Here is a 14,752-nt window from a genome sequence, read left to right as displayed (position 1 = left end):
ATAAGAATGTTATATTGTTAAACAAGCGTGAAGTTTCTAAAAAGAAAAGTACTAGAAAACCCCATGTAGGAGGTTGATCCAACAAACATAGAAGTCCTCAAAAGAAGATTAATGCCTAAGACAAATTTAATTAACAATTGAAAAATCTCCTAGATAATGCTTTATATTTTTTTAAAATAAAATAAAATTATAAAAGTCTATATAATAGTGGATTTTTAATCCTCTACTGGTTTAAACTCGTTATGATAAATAAAAGAAATCATACACCATTCAAAATAAATAAATAAATAATCCTAACTAGAGTAGCATGATTGGAAAAATTCAAGTAATGGCTTAGGTGGTTGAATAAGGTCAAATTAAACAAGCAATAAACCTTCTTTTTTTTCTAATGATTGGGTAGGGTTAAAAAAAAAAAATTCCTATACCCAAACCTTAATCTTAAGAACCATCCAAAAAAAGTTTTAATGTAAGATAATAATAAAAAGTTTTCTTTTGGGTATAGTTTTCACAAAAATAAAATATTCATTTTCAGGGAAAAAATTCCTAATAGTTTTGAGTGTAAAATGAAACAAACATAAAATAGAAGTATCATAATTCATACATAAAACTAGTGGCGAAGCTAAGAATATGCTCTAGGAGGGGCACAAATAAAAGAATTATTTCAGGGAGGAAAAATATGGAGAGACAATTATATATAGTGCAATGGAAAGCATGCTTTCCCCTTAAATAGAAGATTAAGGGCGTTCAAAACCCTTATTATGATTTTAATTTCTAAGGGGGTTATGTGCCTCTCCTGGGCCTTGGCTGGCTCCACCAGTGCATAAAACTCATTCCGACTTGTATGCACATAGGGTAAGCATAGATGTCTATTAATTAATTAATTATTACTATTATCATTTAGATAAACATCATACAACAATGAAAAAATTTAATACTTCCAAGCCACAATTCTTTTTTTTTAATTTTATTTTGACATAGTCTCTAGCTAATATAAACATTATAAATTAATATTCTCATATTTATAACTTCTTATTGTGAATAATAATAATGCATTGACTATGTATAATAATATAATATTTTCATATAGCTTTTGACTTCTCATAACCTCTAGTTATGAATAATATTAATAGTTTACATAACTTTTGGTTATCTATAAACACAATATTTTTCATATAGCTTTTTACTATATGAATTATAACAAATATTTTACATAACTTAAGGCTATGAATAATTAAAATTTAAGTAATCTTCTATATCACACAAGACAATGAATAATTATAATAATCACAAAAAAAGCCTACATTGTGAAATACCTTCTCATAATGTTTTATGTAGAAATCTTAGAAGAAGAAAAAAAATGATGTTTCAAACCGATTGTTATAGGCTTGTGCTGATAACATGTTGTAGAAAAGAAAGTAGAAAGAGAAGAAACTTAGAAAGGAGAAATAAAATGCTAACAAAGAAATTGAATAATATGTCATTAACAAGTCTCCCTCTTTTATAGGAAGTTAAGAGATGTAATAAAATGGGACTATTTTTTCTCATTCAATTTCTTTATATATATATATATATATATATATACTTTCTAAGACTAAAATCCTAATTGACCCTTGAAGGAAGGGATTTGAAAACAAATACTACAATTTCTTCAATTGGTTGACAGCTTAGCAAGACGATTATCCCTAACTTCCTATGATATAATAAATTCTCATATTTAATAATAAAAATATGTTTAAATTTTCAATTATTTATATATTTTTAACTTTTTATAGTTATTTTAATTTAAATAATATATAAGTGAAATATTTATGATGGCATGATAGTTTGATTACAACTGAACCACTAGTTTTATTGGTTATGAACTATGTATTAGAGATTTCATTACAATAGATTTTCTTTCTATTTTCAAATTCTTGTAATTAGTTTTAATTTCCTATTTTTGTGTTTTGGGTAGATTGTTTCTTATTTTTGTGTTTTAGGTTTTATGTATATATATTCATTCTTAATTAATGGAAAAGTCAAGCCATTGTTTCTCAATAATTCTCTCTCTACTTCAACATGGTATCAAGAGCCTAATTTTCTTGGGCGTATTTTTTTTTTCTTTTTTTTTTCCTTCTCCTCAATGGCTTTCAGTGCATCATTCTTTTCCACCAACGATCTTATCACCATCCAAAACTCCCAAGATCCTCAACATGCCCTCCTTACAATCAATCTCTTCAATATCACCAAACTGTCATCCACCAATTATCTCACATGGAGCCTTCAAATCCAATCTCTTCTTGAAGATTATGATCTTCATCACTTCATTGATGGCACTCATACCCCACCACCACCCACCGTCACCGTCACTAGTGTTGCATCCCCAAATCCGGCATACACAACCTGGAAGCGTTAGGATCGTCTCATATTTAGTGCTCTCCTTGGTGCTATCTCCGTTTCACTACAATTGCTTATTGCCCGCACCACCACTTCCCTTTATGCATGGCAAACTGTAGCCAATACCTATGCCAAACCATCTTGTGGTCATATTAAACAATTGAAGGAACAATTAAAGTGGTGTACCAAGGGCTCAAAATCAATTAGTGAATATATGCAGGCGATACAAACTAGTGTCAATGAACTAGCCCTTTTGCAGAAGCCAGTTGATGATGAGGATCTTATTGATCGGGTTCTTGAAGGACTGAGTACAAATCCGTTATTGATGCAATTAATGCCTGTGACACATCAATTTCTTTTGTTGAGCTCCATGAGAAACTTCTCAACAAAGAAGCATCTCTTCAGACCGCTCAACCATCTCCTCTATTACTACCAGCAATGAAAAATCCCACAGCCTTCCGGAATCGTCCAAATTGGCGTCCACCAGCCACCACTCCACAACAACCAGGCCCTACCACTGCGTTTTCTCCTCATGATCAACGTCAACTTAAACCTTATTTGGGTCGTTGTCAAGCATGCGGTATTCAAGGACACACTACCAAACGATGCTCGATGTTTCAACTTGTCACTAATCAACAATCCCCGACACCTCCTTCTCAAGGCACTTAGGGATATCGCCCCTCCACACCCTGGCAACCACGAGCCAATCATGTTGTTCTCGGCAACAACACTACTCCTACTTGATTGCTAGATAGTGGAGCATCTCACCATGTTACGTCTGAATTGAGCAATCTCTCTCTTCATAGCCCGTATCAAGGATCTAAGAATATCATGATCGGCGATGGATCGTCCCTTCCCATCACACATACCGGTTCTACCACCATACCTACTACCTCTCACACCTTTACTTTATAAATCGTCCTTATTCTGAACATAAACTTGACTCTCGTTCCACTCCTTATGTTTTTCTTAGTTACTCTTCAACACAAAGTGCCTATATCTATCTTGATCTATCTACCTTTAAAACCTATATTTCTCGTCATGTCAAATTTCTTGAAAACTCTTTTCCTTTTACCACTCACCAATCCCATCTAGCTCGTCTCACCCCAAAGCTCATTTCCTACTGGTTTCCCCCGGTCCAAACTCTAACCTTTTCAAATGGCTCACTCAATACGCCTCCACAAAGGGATTCCTCGTGTCAACATCTTCCCAAAATGCCCAATCGGTCTACCACCCTTCCTCACCAATTGACTATTTACCACCAGAACCACACAATTATGAGACCTCTTTTGCTTCAACCACAACTCCACCCACCCATCAAAATACCCATCCCATAACCACTAGAGCCAAAAACAACATCCACAAACCCCTAACCAAGATGAATCTCACTGCTATCCTTTCTCAACCATCAGACATTGAGCCTCATATTGTTAACCAAGCCCTAGCCAATCCTAAATGGAGACAAGTCATGAATGATGAATTTGATGCTTTTGTTCGGAATGGAACTTGGGAGCTTGTTCCATGTACTTATATGCAGAATCTTGTTGGATGTAAGTGGGTTTTTCGTATTAAACGGCTTCCTAATGGCTTCATTGATAGGTACAAAGCCAAATTAGTTGCCAAAGGTTTTCATCAGTGACTTGACGTGGATTGTCATGACACCTTTAGTCCGGTTGTTAAGCCGACAACAATACGACTTGTTCTAAGCTTGGCAGTTAATAAAGGTTGGCAATTGTGACAGTTGGATGTTAATAATATCTTTCTTCAAGGCCATCTTTTCGAAAATGTCTACATAGCCCAACCTCCGGGATTTGTTGATAGAGACAATCCAACACATGTATGCAAATTAAAGAAGGCTATATATGGACTCAAGCATGCCCCATGGGCTTGGTGTCTTGAATTTTTCCAATTCCTCATTGAGTCTGGGTTCACAAACTCTCATGCAGACACTTTTCTATTCATTCTCCACTCAAGTGACATTACTATATATCTACTTGTTTATATGGATGACATTATTATCACAGGTACCAACACCAATATTATTCAGTGCTACATTGACCTCCTGGCACAAAGATTCTCAATCAAGGATCTTGGCGCCTTGTCTTACTTTCTCGGCATTGAGGTTCTTACCACTCCATCTGGTGTGTTGCTTACTCAAAGGCGCTACATCTATGATCTTTTTGTCCAGACAAAAATGTTTAGTGCAAAACTTGTTGCTACACCACTTGTTACAAATGGAAATCTCACACTTCATTCAGGTACAACTTTGACTAACTACACAAAATATAGAACCCTTGTTGGCAGTCTACAATATCTTTACCTCACTTGCCCAGACCTATCATATACTGATAACAAGCTATCCCAATCCATGCATCGCTTGACATCTGAACATTGGAATGCTGCAAAACGACTGTTTCAATATCTGTGTGGCACATTAACTCATGGATTATTTCTTCATAAGGAAAATACACTTTCTCTTCATGCCTTCTGATTCATGCCTAATTGGTGTCTCAGCTGATTCGTGTCCAGCTGGTGCTCCTTGATTGAGGGATTAATCAACAAAATTTATAACCTATTACACCATATACTAGGGTAGCAAAGACAAAGCTACTATAGCATAGTGGCTCTAGGATCGTTCACTGGGATGGGTTTTCACTTCACAAATGATATTAATTCAAAGCTGAATTGGTGTCTTTTCATTTCAAGGTTAGCTTTAAAAGAAAACATAAAGACGTTTGAATGAAAAAGGTTTGGTTTTAAGCTAACCAAAAGTAGTAACTGATTTTACTTATAAAGAAAAGTGTTTCTTGGAGTCTCAGATCACTAGGCTCAGATTCCTCCTACAAAAAGGGAGTTCCGGTCACTTGTTTCTTTTCCTCGCATTAGAGAATTAACATATAGTTTCTTCTCCAACCGGTGTTGTACAGATGCTTCCCATTAATGGATTCAAACACTAAATCCCTCTCACTGATGCACCTTGCAATGGCTCATACCTCTCACCTAGCACTTGCCATTCAAGGTGATCTTTAACCTTGGATTATCCGTCACAAGCTCGCACGAGATAACTAATGGATGTCTCCTTGGAGTCCAAAAACTTACCAAGTGTTGGCAATTCTAGAAAATCCTACCTTCAAGTCACCTACCAGAGGCTCGCAAGGGGTAAACTAGTGAATCTCCATGGATGGAGATCACTTGCCTTACCAAGTGTTGGCCCAGGTGATTTAAAGGCGTTTTAAGTTAACTAAAAAGATAAAAACCATCAACGGGTCACACTTTCTCTTCATTAAAAACTAAAACAACAAAACTTCCAATTTATGCATGAGGAAACTTACCCGGCTTTCTTCACTCCAAGAGACAAAGAGCTTAGCCTCTCATCCTCTGAGGAAAAATCCTCAGAGTTTGGTTGGCTAGAAAGAAAACTAAAGAGAAAATAAGAATATATAGAAGAAACAGAGCAAGTGCTCTGTTTGTTGCTTACATATATTATATGATGGATTCTCCTGGAACAACCTCCTCCGAGAGTCCTCCTGAGAGTTTATATAGGAAGGTAATTTACCCTTCCTTGCATACTTCCTAACTAAGGAATTACATGAGTGGCTGAATATAAGGAGAAAATGGAAATTTAGACACAAAAATATCAGAAGAAAAGATCTAAAAGAGTCGGTGCACAGCTATCGGGAAGCTTCAGGACCATTTCGCAGGTGAAAATGAGGTCTGCGAGATTTTGTAGATGTACAAAAAGGGCTGCGAAATTTCTTCATAGCAAAAGGCTGATTCAACACCTTTGTGAAGCTGGCTTACATCTTGTGGTATTTGGCTTCCATCGCGGCGTGAAGCTTCAGGGGAACTCCATAGCACTGTGCAAAAGTGTTGCGAAATATCTCGCAACAACAGGGTGATTTCGCAGCACTTTTCTGAAGCCTTCCTTCAGCTTGGAGTGATCGGCTTCCAACGGCTGTAACTTCCTCATTTCAGCTCCAAATCGTACACGGTTTGAAGCATTGGATTCTTGACTTCCTGAGCTTTGAAATGGTATATAGCATGTAGAAAATGGACTTCGGGAAGTGCTCCAAAAGTGCAAAGGAAGACTGCAGCTGCTGTCCCCTGTTTTCTTCACTCTGTTTTTCTCTTTGCTTTTCTCCTCTTTGCTTCTCTCCTTTGCTTGCTTTGAATGACTTTGGCAAAGGGCTATGGAGCTCCAAATCTTGGTTCTTCATGAATTTGAGCTCTCCATTGCTTTGCCATGGATTCCAAATAACTCTCCTCAATCTTGAATTGCTTTGGTGATCAAAATACCAACAAAAACACCAAAACTTACACATTTTGATTAGAATTGATTGAAAGGGGCCTTAACATGCTAATTGGGTTAAAAGGCACTAACTACTACTCAAAAGTGTTTAAAAGAGTTAATTACAAGCTATGAAATAGCACTTTTTGAGTAGTAATCACTCCCCCCAACCGACATATTGCTAGTCCCTTAGCAATGAAGGAGAGAAAAAACAAACAAAATTACCATAATTTACAACATCATGCTAATCAAAAAACAATTTTCAAGTGGCATGATTGATCAAACTCTCACATGGAACATTAAAGAAATAAAACTCAAACTTCAATAGGAGTTATCAAATAACTTGTCTAATCACAATTCTTAAAGAGAAGGCATTATGCAAATTTAAGCTTTAAAAGAGTTTCCACTCCCAAAGGGTCAAACCTTACTCTTCCACAAAAATCTAAGTGTTACTTATTAGTTTCCGAATATAGTATGTCAAACTAATCTCTCCCCTCAACCTAGTTTTTTTTCAAAGCTTAGCAAACTAATCAACCTCCAATAGGCTAAGAACGCACCTCTTTTCTTTCACAATTTTTTTCTTCATTGTAGGAGTACAAGGCTTAAAGGCATTTTTTCTAAATTGTCCATGTAACGGGGGTCCATCGATGACTCCCAACCAATCAAGGTTTAGGGCATCAAGCTTTAAGGATTTTTCAACCACTAACTCCTCGGATTTTACCCCGGACTTTTGAGAATGAATTTTAATACCCAAGCACCTACAGTATGTTAAACTCCACCTATTCACCCTTGTAACGAGCATTGAGGTCGGTGACTCCCAACCAATTAAGGCTTAGGGCACCAGGTTTTAAAGATTTTCACCATATACCCCTCAGACCTTGCTCGGGTTTCAAGGCAAGCAAACATTTTTCTTTCTTTCTTTCTTTCTTTTTCAAAGGCTCATTGGCCTTTCATAAGGTGTCCCAACACTATTAGATGAGGTCAAAGGTACCAAGTCTAAAATTTTCCTAAGTCAAAAGGGAAATAGTTTTTCATCTTATACTCGGAACCTATTGTGCACAGTGTGTGAATAGCTTCAAGTGGAAGAACTGAGGTTGAATTCAATAGGAGTTTCAACAATTCATCAACTTTAGTAAGCATAATACAAACTCTAAGTCAAGTAAAAAGACAAAAATTTAATTTCTCCATTTTCATTTTGAAAATTTTTCCTTAATAACCATGGAGAGTAGAATAAAAACTTTAAAAATTTTAAAAATTAAGCAAAAAGCAACTAAATTACCAAAATAACTTAGCATTAATAGCAATACTTACTTCCTCAACTCTCCCCCCAACCAAGCTGAACATTGTCCTCAATGTGACAAAAGCGATTAAAAAATAGGGAGGAAGTGGTACCTCCTTAGTGACATGAAGTCTGAGTCGTATAGGAGAAACCACATGTTTCAAAGAAAACATAAGAGTTAGTGAGTAAAGGAAAATAGAAAAATGCCAAGTTTAAACAAAAATTGATGTCTATATATGATTCTGAGAAAGTAGAATATAATATATGATCAATGGATACCTCCAATCCCAGAATATAAAACATCAAAACATGGAGCTATGTATACTACTATAATATGTAAATACAAAAAAATAAAAAGATGATCAAGTAATGGTAAGGTCCTGTGGAGCTGATGCATCTGTGGTGGCCTCTTGAGTGGATTGGATCAGAACTTCAACCTCTGCTCTGGTAGTCTCCTTAGATGGCATAGTCTTCTCAACTGGAGCTCTCAGTTGGTAGCTATGGGATTTGATGGTTTAAGGAGGTAAGAAATGGAATGAGAGGCTTCATGTGTGTGATCCCAGGGTGCGCGGGGCTTTCCTCTAGTCTTGGCCATGGCTGAAATGGAGAAAGGTGGCTGTTCATAGTTCCAGAGGGTACTCAGCTGGTGTGTGGGGCTCTGTTGGCATTTTAGCAACTTCCCTTAGCTTTGCAAGGTTTTTTTGCAAACTTCCCTCCATTTTTCAAGTCAATTTCACAATTTGAAGGCCATTTCGACTTTTGGTGGTGATATCGCAGCCATTTTGAAGCTTGGAGGTGATTTGGCAGCCATTTCGAAGCTTGGAGATCATTCCATAACCATTTCGAAGCTTGGAGGTGATTTTGCAGCCCAAAAGTGCCCTGCAAAATGGAGCTTTGGCTGCGAAATTGGAAGTTTTTACGTTCGCAGCCATTTTACAGCTTTTAAATACCCTGCGAAATTGGGACTTTGGCTGCGAAATTGGGAGTTTTTATGCTTCACAACCGTTTCGCAGCTGCGAAATAAGGGTCATTGTGCTGCAAAAATGGCACTCGTGTGCCAAAAGGTGGTTTCGCAGCTGCGAAATCCTCTGCGAAATGGAGCTTTCCCTGCGGAAATGGGATCTTTCATGTTTTGGTGGTTCGCAGCCCACTTCGCAGCTGCGAAATTGGGGTACTGTACCGCGGAATGGCACTCGTGTGCCAAAAGGTGGTTTCGCAGCTGCGAAACACCCCGCGGAATGGAGAAATCTCTGAGAAATCGCTGCGGAATTGGGGCTTTTTACGCCTTAGTGGTTCGCAGAGCACTTCGCAGCTGCGAAATTGGGGTCACTGTACTGCGGAGTGGCACTCGTGTGCCAAAAGGTGGTTTCGCAGCTGCGAAATCGTTCGCAGAGGGCTCAAAAGTGTTGCGAAACGGTTTTGCAGCAAAAAGCCGATTTCGCAGAGGCTGCGAAATCTCGCAGACCCTTGTTTTTCCCCTGTTTTTGCTCTGTTTTTGCTCTGTTTTCGCTCCGATTTCTTCCCGATTTCTTCCTTTGCAATTCCTCTTGATTTTGATCATCCAAAAACCTATATTACAACAAAACAAACTAGAATTAAAGCATTAAAATCAAAATTAAAGCATTGAAATCAAAATTAAAACATTGAAATCAAAATTAAAACAAGTAATAAATAAAACAAAAAGCTATGGACTAGTTAGTCTTTAGAAAGACTAAGTCCATCAAAAAATTTGATCCTGATTCAGCTTGCCCGGATCCCATATGAAGTTTGCATCTCTCACTAGAGATTTGCTGAGTATGATGGCAACAAAACCAATTCCCTTTTTGACATGCAAAGCTTGGAGAAAAAGCGGATGCATGTGTTTCTTCACTTTTTCCTTGATGACTATCCTCTGTGGTTCTTCATCCAATTTAAGATCATAGTCATCTTTCTCTATGCTTTTCCCATTTTTCTTTCCTTTGATTTCCTCCCTATTTTCTTTCTCTGTTTCACTCTCTACCTTATGCTCTAGCTTGCATGTGGGCAGATCAACCTCTTTACCACTCAAAGTGATCACTTCTTTGACTTCCCTCTTTTGTGAAGATTCTCCCTCCTTAGCCTCCATTTCATGGATACTCATGGAATTTTGATAAGGTTGAGAAGGAGAGTTTTCTTTCTCTTGCACTGTGTTGAGGTTGGCAAACCTTGAGATTGAATCTTGGAGATTATCTATCTTCTGAGATAGATAATTTTGCACTTCATCCATCTTTTTCTCTACACAGTCATTTCTTTGACTGAGCTGAGCATTGATGGATTTGTTAGCTTCAACAAAGTCTTCCATGACCTTGTTAAGATTCATCATAGCTTGTTCAAGGTTTGAGGCTTGCTGTGGTACTTGAGCAGGTTGCTGGTACTGAGGTGGCTGTGATTTCCAAAAGAATGTTGGATGGTCCCTCCAATTGGAATTGTAGGTGTTGCAATCACCAAACATTTCCCTCTCTGTTGGAATGATAGGACACTCTTCCACCAAGTGCTCATAAGATAGACAAATGGCACAAGGGATAGCTTGCAATGGTGTCTGAGAGATGGCTTACACTTCTTGCATGTTCTTCATTTCTAGCTCATCCAATCTCCTTTCCATAGCTGCAATCTCTGCCTTCATGTCTATGCCATCATTCAAAATATACATCTCACCCTTAGCTTTAGGTTGAGACATCATTCTTCCCATATCTCTAGCATTTGGTTCATCCCATCTTCTTGAAAATTCAGCCACATAACTCATGAAGTTCATGGCTTCCTCTGCTATCTCGTATTCAATATGGCATGCACAACTAGCAATTTGTGAATTAAAAATAGAGAACACAAAAGAAAACAAAAGAAAAACAATTCTAAGAAAAAACTAAGGTAAACTAAAAGCTAACTAAAAGATATACTAAAATATGAAAGAAAAATAAACAAATAAAAAGAGTTAGTAAAAGGAAAAGAAAAGTCACCAAACTTGTGATGAAGATCACAAGTGTTCTCAAAAGATCATATCACTGCAAAGTGGCACCATCCCCGGCAACGGCGCCATTTGATTCATGCCTAATTGGTGTCTCAGCTGGTGCTCCTTGATTGAGGGATTAATCAACAAAATTTATAACCTATTACACCATATACTAGGGTAGCAAAGACAAAGCTACTATAGCATAGTGGCTCTAGGATCGTTCACTGGGATGGGTTTTCACTTCACAAATGATATTAATTCAAAGCTGAATTGGTGTCTTTTCATTTCAAGGTTAGCTTTAAAAGAAAACATAAAGACGTTTGAATGAAAAAGGTTTGGTTTTAAGCTAACCAAAAGTAGTAACTGATTTTACTTATAAAGAAAAGTGTTTCTTGGAGTCTCAGATCACTAGGCTCAGATTCCTCCTACAAAAAGGGAGTTCCGGTCACTTGTTTCTTTTCCTCGCATTAGAGAATTAACATATAGTTTCTTCTCCAACCGGTGTTGTACAGATGCTTCCCATTAATGGATTCAAACACTAAATCCCTCTCACTGATGCACCTTGCAATGGCTCATACCTCTCACCTAGCACTTGCCATTCAAGGTGATCTTTAACCTTGGATTATCCGTCACAAACTCGCACGAGATAACTAATGGATGTCTCCTTGGAGTCCAAAAGCTTACCAAGTGTTGGCAATTCTAGAAAATCCTACCTTCAAGTCACCTACCAGAGGCTCGCAAGGGGTAAACTAGTGAATCTCCATGGATGGAGATCACTTGCCTTACCAAGTGTTGGCCCAGGTGATTTAAAGGCGTTTTAAGTTAACTAAAAAGATAAAAACCATCAACGGGTCACACTTTCTCTTCATTAAAAACTAAAACAACAAAACTTCCAATTTATGCATGAGGAAACTTACCCGGCTTTCTTCACTCCAAGAGACAAAGAGCTTAGCCTCTCATCCTCTGAGGAAAAATCCTCAGAGTTTGGTTGGCTAGAAAGAAAACTAAAGAGAAAATAAGAATATATAGAAGAAACAGAGCAAGTGCTCTGTTTGTTGCTTACATATATTATATGATGGATTCTCCTGGAACAACCTCCTCCGAGAGTCCTCCTGAGAGTTTATATAGGAAGGTAATTTACCCTTCCTTGCATACTTCCTAACTAAGGAATTACATGAGTGGCTGAATACAAGGAGAAAATGGAAATTTAGACACAAAAATATCAGAAGAAAAGATCTAAAAGAGTCGGTGCACAGCTATCGGGAAGCTTCAGGACCATTTCGCAGGTGAAAATGAGGTCTGCGAGATTTTGTAGATGTACAAAAAGGGCTGCGAAATTTCTTCATAGCAAAAGGCTGATTCAACACCTTTGTGAAGCTGGCTTACATCTTGTGGTGTTTGGCTTCCATCGCGGCGTGAAGCTTCAGGGGAACTCCATAGCACTGTGCAAAAGTGTTGCGAAATATCTCGCAACAACAGGGTGATTTCGCAGCACTTTTCTGAAGCCTTCCTTCAGCTTGGAGTGATTGGCTTCCAACGGCTGTAAATTCCTCATTTCAGCTCCAAATCGTACACGGTTTGAAGCATTGGATTCTTGACTTCCTGAGCTTTGAAATGGTATATAGCATGTAGAAAATGGACTTCGGGAAGTGCTCCAAAAGTGCAAAGGAAGACTGCAGCTGCTGTCCCTGTTTTCTTCACTCTGTTTTTCTCTTTGCTTTCTCCTCTTTGCTTCTCTCCTTTGCTTGCTTTGAATGACTTTGGCAAAGGGCTATGGAGCTCCAAATCTTGGTTCTTCATGAATTTGAGCTCTCCATTGCTTTGCCATGGATTCCAAATAACTCTCCTCAATCTTGAATTGCTTTGGTGATCAAAATACCAACAAAAACACCAAAACTTACACATTTTGATTAGAATTGATTGAAAGGGGCCTTAACATGCTAATTGGGTTAAAAGGCAATAACTACTACTCAAAAGTGTTTAAAAGAGTTAATTACAAGCTATGAAATAGCACTTTTTGAGTAGTAATCACCTTCTCTGATGCAGATTGGACTGGCAACAAAGACGACTATACCTCTACGAGTGCCTATATTGTCTATCTTGGTCGTCATCTAATAAACAGCGTATAGTTGCTCGTCATCCACAGAGGCTGAGTATCGATTAGTTGCCGCTACTACTTCAAAAATCAATTGGATTTGTTCCCTTCTCACGGAGCTTGGCGTCACTCTTCCTACACTACCTGTTAGCTATTGTGACAATGTTGGTGCCACCTATCTCTATTATAATCCAGTCTTTCATTCGCACATGAAACATGTGGCAATTGACTATCACTTTATTCGGGATCAAGTTCAATCAGGTGCTCTTTGTGTTACTCATGTTTCCTCAGCAGATCAACTTGTCAACGCTCTTACTAAACCGCTTCCACAAAGCAACTTCCAAGAATTACGAGTCAAGATTGACGTCTTATCCGGAGCTCCATCTTGAGGGGGCATATTAGAGATTTCATTACAATAGATTTTCTTTCTATTTTCAAATTCTTATAATTAGTTGTAATTTCCTATTTTTGTGTTTTGGGCTAATTCTAAGATTGTTTCCTATTTTTGTTGTAATCCCCTAATTCTAAGATTGTCTCCTATTTTTGTGTTTTAGGTTTTGTGTATATATATTCATTCTTAATCAATGGAAAAGTCAAGTCATTGTTTCTCAATAATTCTCTCTCTACTTCAACACTATGAGGCAACAACTTTTTCAATTCACTAACCATCTTTATATATAATTGATTTGTAAGTCTATTATCATTAAGATTATAAAATCCAGCCATTGCATTGAGACTTATGGGTTTTAATGGATGAAAAATTTACATAACTAGGAAAAAAAAATACTAAATTAACATGGTCTGTTTATACTTGAATCAAAATCAAACTAATTTTTTAGTGATGAGTGAAAAACCCTCATTTCTTTTTTCCCTAGGTATGGTGCACTGTGTTTTCAAAAGCTTCCTATAAATTGACTCCTATTTCAAGTTGTGCTACATCGACAATAAAATCAATCTTGTTTAAGGTCAGTTTGATTCAATTTAGACAGTTGATTTCCTATAAGTTAATTTAGGTTGTAAGAACAACTTGTTTTTTAAAGTAATTAAAATCAACTTGGGCTTGAAGTTGAAAATACATTTAAATTTCTAATTCAAAATATAATAAATGCATTTAAAATTTAATTTGCCTCTGTATAATAATAATATATTACCTTACCAAAGTATGCAAAATATATATAAAAATAAATATTAAAATCTCCATATTTCAAAAACATAAAATTATAAAAGCAAAAGTCATAGATCATATCTCTAGCCATAGCAACCAAATTCACAATATATATATATATATATATATATATATATATATATATACTCACTAGTCTATCCAAGGCCTAATATCAAATGGATAAAATCACATACTCACTTGTAGACTAGAGAACCTTTACCCCTTAGTTGTTCATATATTTTTCACTCTCTAACACCTTTTTCCCATTAAAGAAGATAAATAAGATATGGATAGGTAGTTATCTCCTCCTCCAATATGTTCACATGATATGAGAAAAAATAATTTTTAGTGAGAAATTAAAATTTGAATTCTTTAGTGTTTAACATAGACATTAATTAGCAATAAGAGAGTTTTTTATTTTGTTCAATTTTTTTTAAATATTGAATATTCAAGAAATGCATTTTTTCTCTAATAAATATTTTGCATGTTGTTTAATATTCTTAATCAACTAATTTGTCCATGGAAGAGAATACACATATATTGCCTATATTATGAAAAGAGAAGGAAAAAAAATATATACTATG

Source organism: Vitis riparia, chromosome 19 (assembly GCF_004353265.1).
Source record: "Vitis riparia cultivar Riparia Gloire de Montpellier isolate 1030 chromosome 19, EGFV_Vit.rip_1.0, whole genome shotgun sequence".
NCBI classification, from domain to species: domain Eukaryota; kingdom Viridiplantae; phylum Streptophyta; class Magnoliopsida; order Vitales; family Vitaceae; genus Vitis; species Vitis riparia.
Note: the sequence above shows the minus strand (reverse complement) of the source record.